This window comes from Amblyraja radiata, chromosome 34 (assembly GCF_010909765.2).
Source record: "Amblyraja radiata isolate CabotCenter1 chromosome 34, sAmbRad1.1.pri, whole genome shotgun sequence".
Lineage (NCBI taxonomy): Eukaryota > Metazoa > Chordata > Chondrichthyes > Rajiformes > Rajidae > Amblyraja > Amblyraja radiata.
The window spans coordinates 2,635,639-2,655,035 of record NC_045989.1 but is presented as its reverse complement, the minus strand read 5'-3'; the positions used below and the strand labels follow the sequence as shown (position 1 = coordinate 2,655,035).

General features: G+C 43.5%; 1 protein-coding gene across 2 annotated transcripts in view; it reads left to right on the top strand.

Annotated features, from left to right (window-relative positions):
* Window positions 1-19,397, top strand: part of ntrk3 (neurotrophic receptor tyrosine kinase 3) — a 999,514-nt gene that overhangs the window by 621,917 nt on the left and 358,200 nt on the right. The gene's annotated exons all lie outside the window — the stretch shown is intronic.

Genomic DNA, 19,397 nt, shown 5'->3' with positions numbered 1-19,397 from the left:
GAGGTGATCCATCTGCAAGCCCGTACATGCAGCAACGTTATATTGACCGGGTCACTGGCTCCAGTCACACATCTTGTGGAACCTGACCTGTGAATATAACAACACATCGTTCAGATACACTTCACCCCTGTGGACGCTCACTGACCAATGCTGACCAAACGGTGGTTGTTGTTTATCAGTTATACAATATTTGTCAATCACCAAAACGACAACATGAGACTCTGTGTAAAAACCAAATAAAGATCTGCTGGTCATTTGAAGAATGTGGACATGAAATCTGAACTATTCAGGTTTTGTTTGTACGTTGAGCAAAATACAAAGTGCTGGAGTAACCCAACAGGTCAAACAGCATCTATGGAGGGAATAATAATAATAATGGATGGGATTTATATAGCGCCTTTCTAATACTCAAGGCGCTTTACATCGCATTATTCATTCACTCCTCAGTCACACTCGGTGGTGGTAAGCTACTTCTGTAGCCACAGCTGCCCTGGGGCAGACTGACGGAAGCGTGGCTGCCATTCTGCGCCTACGGCCCCTCCGACCACCACCAATCACTCACACACATTCACACACATTCACACACAGGCAAAGGTGGGTGAAGTGTCTTGCCCAAGGACACAACGACAGTATGCACTCCAAGCGGGATTCGAACCGGCCACCTTCCGGTCGCCAGCCGAACACTTAGCCCATTGCACCATCTGTCATCCCAACAATGGACGGGCAACATTTCTGAGGAAGAGTCCCGACCCAAAATGTCTCCTATTCATATTCTCCAAATTGCTGCCTGACCTGCTGAGTTGCAAATCACTTTGTGTTTTGCTCAAGGTACCACATTTGCAGTTCCTGGTGTCTCCTCTTTATTTGAACCTTTCTCCGATGAGTTGAGAATGACAAACGCATGCATTCATGCAAGCACAAATGTGCATGTTTGCAAATCCCAGGAGCTGCTTGTTCAAAATAGATGTGTTAAAAGGAAGAAAGGAGGTATACGTTCTACCACAGTGGGGAATGTGAGGTTGTCGAAAAAACAAGATTGACGTTCTGCCTGCACTGGCCATGGTTCCATGAGGACATCACAGAGTCTGGTGCAAGTGTGGACGGCTTTCTGACTGTTCGGGCAGACAGGGACTGCGGAGAGCGTGGCGGCGGCCGGTACAACTCTGGTCACATCACGGTGACGGAGCGTGTGTGTGGCCCGGACATTGAACTGATGGCTGTGGGTCTCTGCTTATGCTGTGTGCCCTGGGGACTCTCACACGCAGCTTGAGGCCTCAACTAGGTCACAGCATATTTTTCAACATGTTGAAAAATGCCCGTGATTAAAAAAAGGTTGCCGTGGAAAAAATATAGTTTTTTTACTCGTAGGTTTAGTCAAAGTATGTTGTAGTAGGTTGGCATGTTATTCGTAGGTAATCGAGGGTAGTCGAAGGTAGTCATAGATAGTCTTCAACATAGTCGAAGGGAGGTCGAAGGGAGGTCGAAGGAGATCAAAGGAGATTGTCTTCACTCCACTATTCGGTGTCCAATTTTCCCGAAGCTAGTCGTAGCTAGTCGAAGCTAGTCTTCAACATAGTCGAAGGAGGTCAAAGGAGGTCTTCAATATGACATTTTTTCAAACTCTCCTAAACTCTTCTAAACTCGCCAATTAGGTCGCCGCAGTGGGACAGCCCATTTAGTCTATGTTTGATTTTTATGTGGTTATGTATCTTGTTGCTTTTTTGTATGACTGTTGGCAAATCTAATTCCTTGTATGTTTACATACTTGGCTAATAAATTAATTACAAAATTAATTACATTGTTACAAAACTGTTCATAGCCTCCTGCCATCAGGAATATTGGGCCAATAGGTAAGGAAACATCCAAGATAATGTATCTACAAGAAAGTAGAAGCAAGAAAATATAGATGCTGATTTCTGTTACAAGACACAGTGCTGGAGAAACTCAGTGGGTCAGACAGCATCCCTGGGGAACATGGAGTGTTGACGTTTTGGGTTGGGACCCTTCTACAGACCCCTGAAGAAGAGTCCTAACCCGAAAATACATATTTGTTATGTTGCACAAATTACTTTATGTATTGCTTGCTTGAATATAAATAATGTTGTCAATGGCTGAGTTTTATCGTCCTTCAGTCTGACCCAGAGGGTAAAGGGCCTGTCCCACTTATGCAACTTTTTACGCGACTTGCCAGCGGCCGTCATAGTCGCAGCAGGTTGCTGAAAATTTTCAACATGTTGAAAATCCAGCAGCGACCATTAAAACGTACGACTCTTTGGGCGACTACTCATGACCATACAGGTGTCACGTGTCGACCATGTCAACGCGTGACGCCTGTATGGTCATGAGTAGTCGCCCAAAGAGTCGTACCTTTTTCTGGTCACCGCTGGATTTTCAACGTTGAACATTTTCGGCCACCCTGCTGCGACTATGACGGGTGTGGGCGAGTCGCCGAAAAAATGTCGTAAGTGGGACAGGCCCTTAATTAATTCACATCCCCACTCCGAGTTTATAGGCTGCGAATCCCCGAGACCAACATGAAATTTGCTGCGTTCTATTTTGAGTGAAGCTGGAAATGCAGATTCTTCTCTCTCAGGTCCACATCAAAATCCATGACACACTTTCAAACGAGGACAGTTATCCCCCGTGTCCTGGCCAAAATGTATTCCTCACTCAACACCACAAAAAGATTAGATTCTCTTGTGATTAAAAATCACTTTGTTCGTGGAAACTTGCTTCACCCATTGTGACGGACTGCAAATGAAACTCCAGGTTTAGTCAGCACTCAGAGCCTATGTTCTCTATCCAATTATACATTACAAGCGACAACCTAGATAGACCTGCCATATCAGTGTGCACTGCATTCAGTGTGTTATCATAACTTGTGTTTTTTTTGGTTGATTTTTGTGGGCTTTTAAAATGCAGTTGCATTAGAGTAACTGATCGAGAGTCAAGATGCCCTCTAACATTTTGTCTTGTGCATTGAGGACATAATGCAACGTGAGGGCAGTAACAATGGAGTTACTGAAGGACAAGTGTGAAGTTAAAACATATATACGGGGACTGAGCATATAATTACCATATAACCATATAACAATTACAGCACGGAAACAGGCCATCTCGGCCCTACAAGTCCGTGCCGAACAACTTTTTACCTTTAGTCCCACCTGCCTGCACTCATACCATAACCCTCCATTCCCTTCTCATCCCTATGCCTATCCAATTTATTTTAAAATACCAACGAACCTGCCTCCACCACTTCCACTGGAAGCTCATTCCACACAGCTACCACTCTCTGAGTAAAGAAGTTCCCCCTCATGTTACCCCTAAACTTCTGTCCCTTAATAATGATGGATCTCCGTGGATTGACAGTTCTGTCATTGGATTGTGTGGGGTGGATCTACTTCTTCCTTTTGCGTATGGCGTGCACAGCATAAACTTGTAGACCAATTTGCTCTATTTGATCAATTTGTTTGTGCATGTCATTCTTGCCATAGAGGGAGTACAGAGAAGGTTCACCGGACTGATTCCTGGGATGTCAGGACTTTCATATGAAGAAAGATTGGATAGACTCGGCTTGTACACGCTAGAATTTAGAAGATTGAGGGGGGATCTTATCAAATTTACAAAACTTACAAAATTCTTACGGTCTGAAGAAGGGTTTCGGCCCGAAATGTTGCCTATTTCCTTTGCTCCATAGATGCTGCTGCACCCGCTGAGTTTCTCCAGCATTTTTGTCTACCTTTGATTTTCCAGCATCTGCAGTTCCTTCTTAAACAAAATTCTTAAAGGGTTGAACAGGCTAGATGCAGGAAGATTGTTCCCGATGTTGGGGAAGTCCAGAACAAGGGGTCACATTTTAAGAATAAAGGGGAAATCTTTTAGGACTGAGATGAGAAAAACACTTTTCACACAGAGAGTGGTGAATCACTGGAATTCTCTGCCCCAAAAGGCAGTTGAGGCCAGTTCATTTGCTATATTTAAGAGGGAGTTAGATGTGGCCCTTGTGGCTAAAGGGATCAGGGGGTATGGAGAGAAGGCAGGTACAGGATACTGAGTAGGCCACTGAGACCCACTGTCTCAATGAGAGATATAGACAGTAATATAGAGAGATATGGATCAAATGAATGAAAGGCACGCAAAAATGTAACAATGATCAAGGAAAGGTCTGAAGAAGGTTTTCGGCCCGAAACGTCGCCTATTTCCTTCGCTCCATAGATGCTGCTGCACCCGCTGAGTTTCCCCAGCAATTTTGTGTACAGGATACTGAGTTGGGTTATCAGCCATGATCATATTGAATGGCGGTGCAGGCTCGAAGGGCCGAATGGCCTACTCCTGCACTCATTTTCTATGTTTCTATGTCGGGTTGATTGCATTAGTTGAACAGAGTGAACCACGTGAAGATTGCAATCTACCTCCCCGGGAAGGAACTGCAGATGCTGGTTTAAATTGAAGATAGACACAAAAAGTTGGAGTAACTCGGTGGTTCAGGCAGCACCTCTGGAGAGAAAGAAGAGGTGACGTTTCGGGTCAAGACTCTTGTTCAGACTGATAGTCAGGGGAAAGGGAAATGAGAGATATAGACAGTAATATAGAGAGATATGGATCAAATGAATGAAAGGCACGCAAAAATGTAACAATGATCAAGGAAAGGTGGAGCCCACAATGGTGCATTGTTGGCTGTGGGCTAGGTGATAATGAGTTGTACAGAAAATGTAATTCAGCAAAAGGACAGTGGAATTAGTACAATTATTTGTGTGGGGGAGACACGGAGAGAGAGAGGGAATGCAGGGGTTAATTGGAGTTAGAGAAATCAACTTTCATACCGCTGGGGTGTAAGCTGCCCAAGCAAAATATGAGGTGCTGTTCCTTCAATTTGCATTGGTCCTCACTCTGACAGTGGAGGGGGCCCAGGACAGAAAGGTCAGTGTGGGAATGGGAAGGGGAATTAAAGTGTTTGGCAACCGGGAGATCACGTAGGCCAAGGGGATTGAGTGAAGATCTTCAGAAAAATGTTTGCCCAGTCTACGCTTGGTCTCGCCGATATATTTGATTGTCTGATTTCTTCTCAAACCACCCATTGACATTGCCGGCCTTTCCATTGTTGCAGCATTTGCCATTAGTTAGACTTGGTCTTGTGCCTCTGGATTCTTGATTCTTTTGCTTGGCAGATGTTTTGGGAATGTGAACTGATGAGGTAGCAGAGAGAGTGAGAATGGCTGCCGATGAAGTGAATATGCACCACACATCCTATTAACAAACCAAACAAAGACATTGTGGAACTAATAGGTGAACAAAGTAGGAAATCTTAATTAAAGGGAATGGTGAATTCAATTCCAAAATCACATGGAAAGTCATTCTTTAGTCAGAGGGTGGTGAATCTGTGGAATTCTGCTACAGAAGGCTGTAGAGGCCAAGTCAGTGTATTTTTTTTAGGTAGAGATAGATAGATTCTTGATCAGTATGTGTGTCAAGGGTTATGGGGAGAAGGCAGGAGAATGGGGTTGGGGGGAGAGATAGATCAACCATGATTGAATGGTGGAGTAGACCTGATGGGTTGACTGGCCTAATTCTACTCCTATCACTTATGACATTATGACCTTTTGAAAGAAATCGTGAGACCAAATGTAAAAGCAAAAAGCAAGAAAGTCTAAAATTTTAAATCTCTTCAATAATTAAATATGCTGAAAAATCACAATAGTAGTAGTAGTAAGCACAAGGTAGTGATTGTGGGAGATTTCAATTTTCCACACATAGACTGGGAAACACATTCTGTAAATGGGCTGGATGGGTTGGAGTTTGTAAAATGTGTGCAGGATAGTTTTTTGCAGCAATACATAGAAGTACCTACTAGAGAAGGAGCGGTGCTGGACCTCCTGTTAGGAAATGAGATGGGTCAGGTGGCAGAGGTATGCGTTGGGGAACAGTTCGGGACCAGTGATCACAATACCATTAGTTTCAATATAATTATGGAGAGGGTCAGAACTGGACCTAGGGTTGAGATTTTTGATTGGCGAAAGGCTAACTTTGAGGAGATGCGAAAGGATTTAAAAGGAGTAAATTGGGACAGTTTGTTTTATGGGAAAGATGTGGAAGAGAAATGGAGTACATTTAAAGGTGAAATTTTAAGACTACAGAATCTTTATGTCCCTGTTCGGTTGAAAGGAAATAGTAAACATTGGAAAGAGCCATGGTTTTCAAGGGAAATTGGACACTTGGTTCGGAAAAAGAGAGAGATCTACAATAATTATAGGCAGCATGGAGTAAATGAGGTGCTTGAGGAGTATAAAGAATGTAAAAAGAATCTTAAGAAAGAAATTAGAAAAGCTAAAAGAAGATATGAGGTTGCTTTGGCAAGTAAGGTGAAAGTAAATCCAAAGGGTTTCTACAGCTATATTAATAGCAAAAGGATAACGAGGGATAAAATTGGTCCATTAGAGAGTCAGAGTGGACAGCTATCTGCAGAGCCAAAAGAGATGGGGGAGATATTGAACAATTTCTTTTCTTCGGTATTCACCAAGGAGAAGGATATTGAATTATGTGAGGTAAGGGAAACAAGTAGAGTAGCTATGGAAACTATGAGATTCAAAGAAGAGGAAGTACTGACACTTTTGAGAAATATAAAAGTGGATAAGTCTCCAGGTCCGGACAGGATATTCCCTAGGACATTGAGGGATGTTAGTGTACAAATAGCAGGGGCTATGACAGAAATATTTCAAATGTCATTAGAAACGGGAATAGTACCGGAGGATTGGCGTTCTGCGCATGTTGTTCCATTGTTTAAAAAGGGGTCAAAGAGTAAACCTAGCAATTATAGACCTGTTAGTTTGACGTCAGTGGTGGGCAAATTAATGGAAAGGATACTTAGAGATAATTTATATAAGCATCTGGATAAACAGGGTCTGATTAGGAACAGTCAACATGGATTTGTGCCTGGAAGGTCATGTTTGACTAATCTTCTTGAATTTTCTGAAGAGGTTACTCGGGAAATTGATGAGGGTAAAGCAGTGGATTTTGTATATATGGACTTCAGTAAGGCCTTTGACAAGGTTCCTCATGGAAGGTTGGTTAAGAAGGTTCAATTGTTGGGTATTAATGGTGGAGTAGCAAGATGGATTCAACAGTGGCTGAATGGGAGATGCCAGAGAGTAATGGTGGATGGTTGTTTGTCAGGTTGGAGGCCAGTGACTAGTGGGGTGCCACAGGGATCTGTGTTGGGTCCACTGTTGTTTGTCATGTACATCAATGATCTGGATGATGGTGTGGTAAATTGGATTAGTAAGTATGCAGATGATACTAAGATAGGTGGGGTTGTGGATAATGAAGTAGATTTTCAAAGTCTACAGAGAGATTTATGCCAGTTGGAAGAGTGGGCTGAAAGATGGCAGATGGAGTTTAATGCTGATAAGTGTGAGGTGCTACATCTTGGCAGGACAAATCAAAATAGGACGTACATGGTAAATGGTAGGGAATTGAAGAATGCAGGTGAACAGAGGGATCTGGGAATAACTGTGCACAGTTCCCTGAAAGTGGAATCTCATGTAGATAGGGTGGTAAAGAAAGCTTTTGGTGTGCTGGCCTTTATAAATCAGAGCATTGAGTATAGGGGAAGTTGGGATGTAATGTTAAAATTGTACAATAGGTCTACGTTTATGGACCTATTACAAGCATGAGGTGCAATAGTAATTTTAAAAATAAATAAATAAATAAATGGTATCAGGACCTGGCAATGGGAGGTAAAACAACAAAAACAGACTTGGTTGGTAGTCTTTCTGCAGAGTTTAATGTTATAATAGAGCGATTGTCCTTACTTTCTTTTTCTTTCTTTTCTAGGGTCTACTTTCTTACTTCACTTCCTTCTCTAACTTCTTTTCTAAGGGGCTTTCTTTTCCCAACACTCTCTTGCACTTCACGACTCTTGCGCACTTTCTTTACTTTCCTTACTTCTATCTTTTTCTTAAAGCTCAAAAAAAAATGAAGCGGTACAAAAAATGTATTAAGATATATGTGTTGTGTATTATTGTAATTTACCGTACTTCTAATAAAAATAATTTTAAAAAATAAAAAAATTGTACAAGGCATTGGTGAGGCCAATTCTGGAGTATGGTGTACAATTTTGGTCGCCTAATTATAGGAAGGATGTCAACAAAATAGAGAGCGTACAGAGGAGATTTACTAGAATGTTGCCTGGGTTTCAGCAACTAAGTTACAGAGAAAGGTTGAACAAGTTAGGGCTTTATTCTTTGGAGCGCAGAAGGTTAAGGGGGGATTTGATAGAGGTCTTTAAAATGATGAGAGGGATAGACAGAGTTGACGTGGATAAGCTTTTCCCACTGAGAGTAGGGAAGATTCAAACAAGGGGACATGACTTGAGAATTAAGGGACTGAAGTTTAGGGATAACATGAGGGGGAACTTCTTTACTCAGAGAGTGGTGGCTGTGTGGAATGAGCTTCCAGTGAAGGTGGTGGAGGCAGGTTCGTTTTCATCATTTAAAAATAAATTGGATAGTTATATGGACGGGAAAGGAATGGAGGGTTATGGTTTAAGCGCAGGTATATGGGACTAGGGGAGAATACGTGTTCGGCACGGACTAGAAGGGTCGAGATGGCCTGTTTCCGTGCTGTAATTGTTATATAGTTATATGGTTATATGGTTAATACAAATTGAAACTCTCCTATCCACATTGTGTGGTATATTTAGAATACATATCTCTCCTTATTCCAAGTATGATCTACCACAGATCTGAAATGTCTCAACCCGAAATGTCACATATGCATTTTCAACTGAGATGCTGCCTGACCCGTTGAGTTACTCCAGCACTTTATATCTATCTAACATAGATCTACAATTATCTAAGACTGTAGCCAATTAACCTACCAGTGTAACTTCTGGGATCTCAGCCTACAGTTTTCCTGACTTACAGAAACTTAGGGTGGCAGACATGCACGGGGAGTGCGTAAACCAAGAAAGATCTGCTCAGTGGAAGATGATCGGGGGGATATTTCTGTGGTTGTGATTTTGTGCGATCCCACCCAGGTCAGGTCTGAACCCTTGGTTAATTCTCAGTGGCAAAGAGTTGAATGGCCGTAATGATCACAGAGCAGTTGGATTGAAGTGGACAAATGTCAGACTTCTGTTGTGTGTTTATGACAGCAACATTACTTTGGCTGACAATTCCTGCCCATAATTGCTGCTGGATTTTCTTTGGTTGAATATCACAATTAAATAATACTCTGTTCCTACTCTGCTGCTCATTGCAAGTGACTCATTTACAAAATGCCTCCTATTCAATCTCAAATCTGGTGTTTCCGTTCATGAGGATGGCAGGAATTGATCATTAATGATGTTGTCGTATGATGCACTCTTTCCTTTCATCCCGTTCCCTCTTTCTGCCCATAATAATGAACGAGTTGGACAATAACTGACATGTTGCCAGTCCCACTGAGATACTCTGTCATTTTGTGTCTAACTTCGTCTGACATATAATTTGTCTTTTGTTGTTATCATAAAGTATGCCCAACTGTTCATGGGCCTGATGTTGCCGATGATTTTAAGTGCCGATTATTCACGTATCTACAGAAAGATCAAACTGAGTTGGAGTATCAAAGATACCACATGATACAAAGGGTAAATTAATGGTTGTGATCTCTCCAGAGGTACGTGGTCCTCATGCTATGAGTTGACATTGTAATCTAGCTTAGACTCAAGGGAGATCTGAGAGATAAAATCCAATATCATTAGACATAATCTCTCTCGGTTCTGAATACATCAAAACGCTACTCGGAAGGGATGTTTAAAAATGATGTTTTATTGCAGAGGGAAAATGTGGAGTCTGCTTTGTAATGACGCGTGGGTCATTGTTGCAGGCTTCTTGCGGCAGACCTGACATTATGGTGGGACTGGCAAGATTGCCAGAACTCGATGAACTCGGTGGGATCGATGTAGATTCTTAACTGAAACTTAAAAAGTTGCAACTGTGGTAAAATGTCCAAAAATCGAGTGAATTGCCCACATTTAACAACTCTGGGCTGCGGAAGGGAATGAATCGGTTTTTATCTCTTTGCCCTGGGACAAGAATACATTTTGCAAATAGCTTGTTGCTGGATATGCTTTCTTTAGCACAACTCCATATGTTGGCCCTGGGGCTGGTCTCATTCACACTCATCCACCCAGCAAACAACCCAATTAGCAAAGAAAAAGTGGATATCGTGATGGTGTAAAATTGGATCAACTCGGTTGACTTAAAGCACCGTTGCCAGGAAACATGTTCCCCATGTTGGGGGAGTCCAGAACCAGAGGTCACAGTTTAAGAACAAGGGGTCGTCCATTTAGGACTGAGATGAGGAAAAACTTTTCACCCAGTGAGTTGTGAATCTGTGGAATTCGCTGCCACAGAAGGCAGTGGAGGCCAATTCACTGGATATTTTCAAGAGAGAGTTAGATATAGCTCTTTGGGCAAATGGAATCAAGGGTTATGGGGAGAAAGCAGGAATGGGGTACTGATTCTGGATGATCAGCCATGATCATATTGAATGGTGGTGCTGGCTCAAAGGGCCAAATGGCCAACTCCTGCACCTATTTTCTATGTTTCTATGTTTCCAAGTTTCTATGTTACCAGTTTCCCAATGGATTCATTAGAAGTGACAGGGCATTGGAGGACCCTTACCCACAGGTTAAGTGGCACTTCAATAAACCACAGGCTTGAACTTATGATCCAAGCATATGAGTGGAATCGAAGTACAACAAATGTGAAATTTAAATGCAGTTTCTTAAATAAATCTGGAATAACATCAGCAATGGTGCTGAAAACTTTATGAAAACCCTGCTGGATTATTGATGCTGTTCATGGAAAATGTCCAAGGACTGATGTGCTGCAATGCTGGGGACTATATTCTGCACTCTGTATCCTTCTCCTTAGCTCGATCCCTTGCACTGTGGTTGACTTGATTGTATTTAGGTGGGGTATATTGGATCTGTTTGCAGAGCGTGCAATACAAAGCTTGTCATTGTACCTCAGTACACGTGACAATAATAAACTCAGATTTAAAGGTAAATAAAGCTTGCGTCCGTCCCTGTGGGTCAGGAGTCTCATATAGATCAGATCAATGAAGGATACAAGGTAGGTGACTCCTGACTCACTGCCAAGTAATTGAGTCTTGCCTTCCCTCTGAAATAACCAGCAAACCATTAGGAATGGATAATTACCTTACAGTAAACACCACATCCTGTCCACGGCAAAAGAACAATGAACAGAAATGTTGGTAGCATGTTGACGCAGTGGTAGAGTTGATGCCTCACAGGTCCAGAGAGCCGAGTTCGATCCTGACTATGGGTGCTATCTGTACGGAGTTTGTTCGTTCTCCCCGTGACCGTGTATGTTTTCCCCGGGTGCTCCGGTTTCCTCCCACACTCCACACTCCAAAGACATGCAGGTTTGTAGGTTAATTTGGCTTTGGTAAAAATTGTAAATTGTAAATTGTATGCTAGTGTGTAACACAGTGCTGGCATATGGGAATCGCTGGTCGACACAGACTCTGTGGGCTGAAGGGCCTATTTCCGCTCTGTATCACTAAACTAAACTAAACTAAAAGCTTTTCACTGCTCCTTGTTACATGTGACAATAAACTGAATTTAACTCCAACAAACTTTATCAGGAAAGCTGCACTTTGCTGACCTTCAATAAGACTGACCCATCTAGCCTGTTTCCAAGAAAGGCGACCAAATGCAACTGAGCAAGAGCCATGATGTGCATTGATCCAAGGTTGAGAAAATGTACAAGGGAGAGTTCCTGCAGAGACCAACAATCCCGGCAGCCTTTGGCACTGAAGGCCCTTGTGGAAGCTCATGTTGTTAAGTGAAGGGGAATGGATGAATGAGTTCAGTTACAGAGCCAGCATGTCAGTAACTGACCTGTCGTCTCACATCAGGAATCCCGCCTTACATTCACCTCAGTGACCTCTCTTTTAGTTTAGTTTAGGGGTACAGCACAGAAACAGGCCCTTCGGCCCACCGAGACCGTGCTGACCAGTGATCCCCGCACACTAATACTATGCTACACACACTAGGGACAATATACATTTATACCCCAAGCCAATTACAAACTTGTATGTCTTTGGAGTGTGGAAGGAAACCGAAGATCTCAGAGAGAACCCTCCGGTCATGGGGAGAACGTACAAACTCCGTACAGACAGCACTCTTAGTCAGGATCGAACCCGGGTCCCTTCCGCTGTGCCACTGCCAACATGCTCTCCCCCTACTCAATGTCCATAATGCACTGAACTTTGGCAATCATGATCCATCCTTTCCACAAAAATCATCCACACAATGGTTTGCCTTGAAATGAACAGGAACACTTGAAATTATTGAATGACTCAAACCTTAAGTTGTTATATTTAGTATTTTAATCAACTGATGCAATTAAGATACCATCTGATTCAGTATTTATCTGAGATGAGATGACCACTCATAGACTAATGCTGGTGGCGATGAACTATTATCAGCACCAGCTTCAATCTAATTTAAACCCTTAAGATTTTTCTGAAAGTCTCTGTGCATTTACCCTAACGGTGGTTGAGTTTTTACCTAGAGCGTTTCATAGAATGGACAGATGGCAGAGGAATCAGTGGCTGCGATGCCCTCATGGGTACTTGTGGCCAACGGGCACATTTCTAGGTCACAGTTACTTTGCGGGTCACTGTGATCACTGGTTCCCCCAGGGTTCTGCAACATACATGGTATTGTAGGTGAATCTCCACAAAGTGACCTCTTCAGCTGAAGCCACTCCTACATGAGTAGGTGGCTTCCAAGCTGAGCATATCCAGCCCTAACATAGCTGGCAGCGTGGACAGTGCACAAGGCTATCTACGATTACAAGGGGATTCTGATTAATTGGGCCCACAGGGCAAAGGATTGCAGATGGAGTACAATTCAGATATATGTAAGGTGTTGCTATTTAGTAGGACAAACAAGGGAAGTCCTTACACGGTAAGTGGTAGGGCCCTGGGCAGTGTCGTACAATGGAGAGATTTAAGGACCTGTCCCACTTACATGATATTTTCGGGTCATAAGAGGTTGAGGGATGACTTATAGAGGTATCTAAGATCATCAGGGGCATAGATATGTTGAATAGCCAACGTTTTTCCCCAGGGTAGGGGAGTTTAAAACTAGAGGGTATATTTTTAAGTTGATAGGGAAAAGATTTAAAGGTTATTTAGTTAGAAAAGAGTGTAAATTCTGGATTTCTATAAACTGCAAGGCTCTGAGAATTTCGGTTGCTGCAAGTCTCGAGGGAAGGACTCATTGATTAACATATTACGATGCAAATCTCGCTCTGGTAGGTTGCAGGAGCCTGCCATGTGTCAATGATACTTACATTTAGCACGAAGCCCAGAAAGTGATTTATTTTTCTTGAGTGAGGTAACTTGTCAAACATGGTGGGTTAAAATAAAAGTGGGAAATCATTTTCTGAAGTGTTGTTCGGAAGCAGAAGTTTCCAATTAAAAAACAACTTATTCTTAGCCACAGATTACACTTATCTGGCATTCATTCTCCCTTTCACTTCACAAAATTGCTGTTTTTAGTGTAGCCTGGAAACAGGCCCACTGAGTCCATGCTGAGGATCGATCACCCATTCCATGCTATCCCACTTTCTCATCCACTCCCTACACACTAGGGGCAATTTACAGAGGCCACTTAATCTACAAATCTGCACGTCTTTGGGACGTGGGAAGAAACCGGAGTAGCTGGAGGAAATCCACATCATCATAGGAAGAATATGCAAACTCCACACAGACAGCATCCAAGTTCAGGATCGAACCCAGGTCTCTGGCACTGGCAGTGCCACCTTGCATTTATTAATGCCTTGAGTTTACAAAAAAATATCAGAGGTGTTTCTTCTTTATCTTGCTAGGTGGTCTAGGAGAGAACATGGACAAGTTCTATGTTGGTTGTCTTTATTCTTGGGCAGTTACCAGGGGTCAAGGATGACTTGTTCAAGAAGGAACTGCAGATGCTGGAAAATCAAATGTAGACAAAAGTGCTGGAGAAACTCAGCGGGTGCAGCAGCATCTATGGAGCGAAGCCTTCTCTCCATAGATGCTGCCGCATCCGCTGAGTTTCTCCAGCACTTTTGTCTACCGTCAAGGATGATTTAGTCTTAGTCATCACACCAGCAACTCGTAGTTCAGGCCTGAACTGCTATCTACCTCATTGGAGACCCTCGGACTATCTTTGGTCGGACTTTACTGGCTTTATCTTGCACTAAACATTATTCACATTAACCCCTTCACCATGTATCGGTACACTGACGATGGCTCGATTGTAATCATGTATTATCTTTCCGCTGACTGGTAGCTTTGTTTTCTGTATCTCAGTATCTGTGACAGTACAGTATATGGCCAATGCTTCCTGCAAAGACAGACATCGATGATGAAATTCGCCATCGCCTAACCCTAATGTTTCTGAAATGTTGCAATAGTACTTACCTCAACTACCTCCTTTGGCAGCTTGTTCCATTCACCCGGCAACCATTGTGTAAAAAAAATTCCCCTCAGGTGCTTATGAAATGTTTCCACCCTCAACTTAAACTTATGTGCTCTGGTTCTTGATTCCCCTACTCTGGGCAAAACACTCAATCTAATCCTCTCATGATTTTGTACACCTTTTAAAAGATCGCCTCTCATCCTCCTGCACTGCAAGGAATGGAGTCCCAGCCTGCTCAATGTCTACCATTAGCTCAGACCCTCTAGTCCGGGCAATATCCTTAAATCTTTCCTACACCTTTTCCAACATGGTGACCAAAACTGAACACAATACTCCAAATGTGGTACACCAATGTCTTGTATAATTGCAACATGACCTCCCAACTTCCATGATCACCACTCTGACAGATGAAGACCAATGTGCAGAAAGCCTTTTTGACCATCCTATCTACCTGTGACGTCACTTTCATGGAACTATGTACCTGGATCCCTCCTGTGGCAGCTTGATCCACATATCCACCAAACTCTGAGTGAAAAGGTTGCCCCTCAGGTTCCTGTTAAATCTTTCCCCTCTTACCTTAATCCTATGCCCCTCTGGTTCTTGATTCCCCTACTGGTGAAAGACTCTTTGCATTCACCCTATCTATTCCCTCATGATTTTATACACCTCTATATGGATAGTTAATGGAGGACAGAGGGGAGATCATCGGTAATTGATCCCACGACTGGGCACTGTTAATTGAATTATTGTCAAGCACGATAATAGGCCAGAAGCGTTCATGTCGCAGGGCTGGAAGCTGGAAGTATCCTGAGCTAATTCTGCTTCTACCACCATCTACTGCGACAAGTGATGGCTTCCATTGATTGTCGCCGGAAGCTTGCGTCCTTTTCAGGATGGACGATGACAGCGAGGTCAACATTTGTAACAGGATGGACAGGAAGAGAAGAAGACGATAATGGATTGGGGTTGATAACGGAGTTTGTTTTCACATTGAAAGCCAGCACATGAGAGTGGTTGACAGAAGACAGTGAGACACAGGCACACACGCTTGCAATGTAGAAAGCAAATGACGCACATGCTTCTCACCTTTTTCTTCAAACAGACTGTTAATGCCTTATGAGGCAATGTTCTATATTACGCACCATTAACCAGTAATGAGCAGGCCAGAGAAACAAAAGAGTGCCTAACATCGCTGGGATGCTCTGGAGCCGAGTGCTGAAGTGATTCATTGGCTGAACTAGCAATGAATGAGAATTAGACTGAAGTGTGTGTGGAGCAACCTGGACTCCTAGGCCTGTCCTGCAGTGGATTTGACCATGATTGAAGCTTGCCCCACAGATGCAATTAGCAAAATAGACACAAGGAACTGCAGAGACGTACAAGCTTGTAGGTTAATAGCCTTAGTTTAGTTTAGTTTAGTTTAGAGATACAGTGCGGAAGCAGGCCATACAGCCCACCGAGTCAATAAACAATAGACAATAGACAATAGGTGCAGGAGTAGGCCATTCGGCCCTTTGAGTCAGCACCGCCATTCAATGTGATCATTGCTGATCATCCTCAATCAGTACCCCGTTCCTGCCCTCTCCCCATATCCCCTGACTCCATTATCTTTAAGAGCCCTATCCAGCTCTCTCTTGAAAGCATCCGGAGAACCTGCCTCCACCACCCTCTGAGGCAGAGAATTCCACAGAGTCCGTAACGACCAGCAATCCCCGCACATTAACACTACCCCACACACACTAGGGACAAATTACATTTATACCAAGTCAATTAACCTACAAACGTGTATATCTTCAGAGTGTGGGAGGAAACCGAAGATCTCGGAGAACACCTACTCATTCACGGGTGGAACGTACAAACTCCGTACAGACAAGCACCCAGGAGGGATCGAACCCGGGTCTCTGGCGCTGAAAGCACTGCAGAGCAGCAACTCTACCGCTGTGCCACCATGCCGCCCCTTCTGTAAACTGTCTCTAATGTGTGGGATAGTTCTAGTGTATGGAGCGATCGCTGGTCAGCACGGACTTGTTGGGCCGAAGGACCTGTTTCACATGCTGTGTCTGCTGGAATCTTGAGCAAAAGATACAAAGTACTGGAGGAACTCAGCGGGTCAGGCAGTATCTCTGGAGAACATGGATTAATAAATAGCAGGCGAGCAGCAGGAATCTCAAAGGGGGAGCGGTGAGGGAGGGTGGCCCAGAACCCTCGTCCAGAGACGCTGAGTTACTTTGTGTTTAAAGTCAATGAGAGGTGGCATTTCCATTGCATTTAGCATATCCTCCTGCCTGTCTCCATTACATTCCTGAAGATACAACTGTGCACAAGGCAGTTTCAGCGCATTGTTGCATTGATGGAGGTGTGTTGGGTGGCATGGGCTTACATAGATACATAGACAATAGGTGCAGGAGTAGGCCATTCGGCCCTTCGAGCCTGCACCGCCATTCAATATGATCATGGCTGATCATCCAACTCAGTATCCCGTACCTGCCTTCTCTCCATACCCCCTGAGGGCTTGGTGGGCATCAACTTTGCCCAACCATCCTGGGCAGAATTCCAGTAGTTGGCAGCTGTGGGTGAGATCCCTGCACAATGCCAGTGCTACTGCAGCTTCAGGCCCCTTTGGTGAGCAAGGCAACATCCCAGGGCTGTAGATCAGAGTAAGGACACAGCCTCTAATATAAGGAATGTTCCTTTAGGAAGGAGATGAGGAGAATTTCTACAGGATGGTGAATCTGTGGAATTCATTGCCACAGAAGGCTGTGAAGGCCAAATGAATTAATATTTTTAAAGCAGAGATAGATAAAATCTTGACTTGTGTGGGTGTCAGGGGTTTATAGAATAGGGTTAGGAGGGAGAGATAGATCAGCCATGATTGATTGGTGGAATATACGATGGGCCAAATGGCCTAATACTGCTCCTATCACTGGAAATGTGAATCCGTGGGTTTGAGCTGAATTCAAACATCATGCAGCAGTGTCATGAAGGAAGCCGTGTGTTATTAATGCTTTCACATTTCTTCTTCTCCTTGTTGCCGCTCTTATTCCCCAGCCGCTGGGGACAGTTTCATTCTGCTGCCCTTTGCTGGGAGTTGCGGCATCCAGATATGGTTATGACACAGTGTATCACTGATACACATTGACTGATTGATCACCGCCATTACAGCGATAAAAAGGCACAACTAAACAGAAGATTCTCTCATCTGTTGAGATAGGAGGCCCATGGGAAATTCTGCAACCTATATATTATCTGGCCACAAGCTGCAGACATGGAGATGAAGTGTGCCTACAATGGTCCTTACATACAGGTAACATGCAATGGTCCGAACAAGGTCACAACACATGTTCCGAACAAGGGTCCCGACCCGAAACATCATCTTTCATGATCTCCAGAGGTGCTGCCTGAGCCGCTGAACTACTTCAGCACTCTGTGTCTTCTTTGTTAACCAACATCTACAGTTCCTTGTTTCAACATGAAGACCTTCTTGGTTATCACAATCTTCACGAACACGCAATTATGTCGCATTTTATAGCTTTGTCAAGAGGGGAAATTTGTCATTAAGATAGATGAGATCGTGTTGGAACACATGATAGAGGTGGGTGTGCAGAGAATTGTAGATGTAACCCAGGCCATCACACAGACCAGAGTCCCCACAATTGACTCCATCCACACTTCACGCTGCCTCAGAAAAGCAGCCAACATAATCAACTTTATTTCTCACCCTGGTGATTCCTTCTTCTCCCCGCTCCTGTCAAGCAGAAGATGTAGAGGTTTGAAAGAGTCACCACCAGACTCAGGAACAGCATCTTCCCCTCTGTTATCAGACTCCGGTCCAGAGATGCTGCCTGACCCGTTGAGTTACTTCAGTACTTTGTGTTTAAAGTCAATGAGAGATCGCATTACCATTGTATATAGCATATCCTCTTGCCTATCTATTAAGTTCAGTCCTTCCATAGCTAGACTGCAGTCCAATTCACCTCTACCCCATTTCCGATATTGGACATTGTGTATAGAACTATTACACTATATGCTGGGGATTGTATTCTGCACACCGTATATCTCCCCCTTTACTCTGCTTATTATATTTGAGATTGGCTTGATTAAGTATAATACATCTATTAAGTATAATGCTTTCAGTATAATATATCTGATTTGATAGCAAAGTTATTCACTATACCTAGACACACGTGACAATAATAAATCCAAACCAAAGCCTAATTAAGAAGCATTTTAAACTTGAATAGGAAGGTGGAGATGTGGAGGGGTCTAAGGAAGGAATTCTGGAGCCTGAGGGCAACCACAGTGTGGGGTTCAAATAGTGGTCATAGAGTTATACAGTGTGGAAACAGGCCATTCGGCCCAACTTGTCCATACCAACCAACGTCCCAGCTACACTAGTCTCACCTGCCTGCGTTTGGCCCATATCCCTCCAAACCTGTCCAGTACCTGTCTAACTCTTTCTTAAATGTTGGGATAGTCCCAGCTTCAGCTACCTCCTCAGGCAGCTCGTCCATATACCCACCACCCTTTGTGTGAAAAAGTTACCCCTGCGATTCCTATTATATCTTTCCCCTTCACCTTAAACCTATGTCTTCTGGTCCTCGATTCACCTACTATGGGCAAGAGACTCGGAGTCCCCAATGAGTCTGGGTGGTCACAGAAGGCCAGAGTTAAAATCCCACAGAAGCTTCACATGAGGACTCTGAAACAATAAGTTGACCTGTAGCTGGAGTAGGAATCGATAGGAGCTAATGCAAGATGGTATGTGGGTTCTAAATTGGGATTAACTCAAGTGAGCTCAAGTGAGTGGGGAGAATGGAAGAGAGCAGAGCACCAGGAAGAAAGGAATATGGAAATAAGACATGGTACGGGTGGGGAGAGATAGCAGAAACTATGCTGGCACTGGGTCAACCATGGAAGT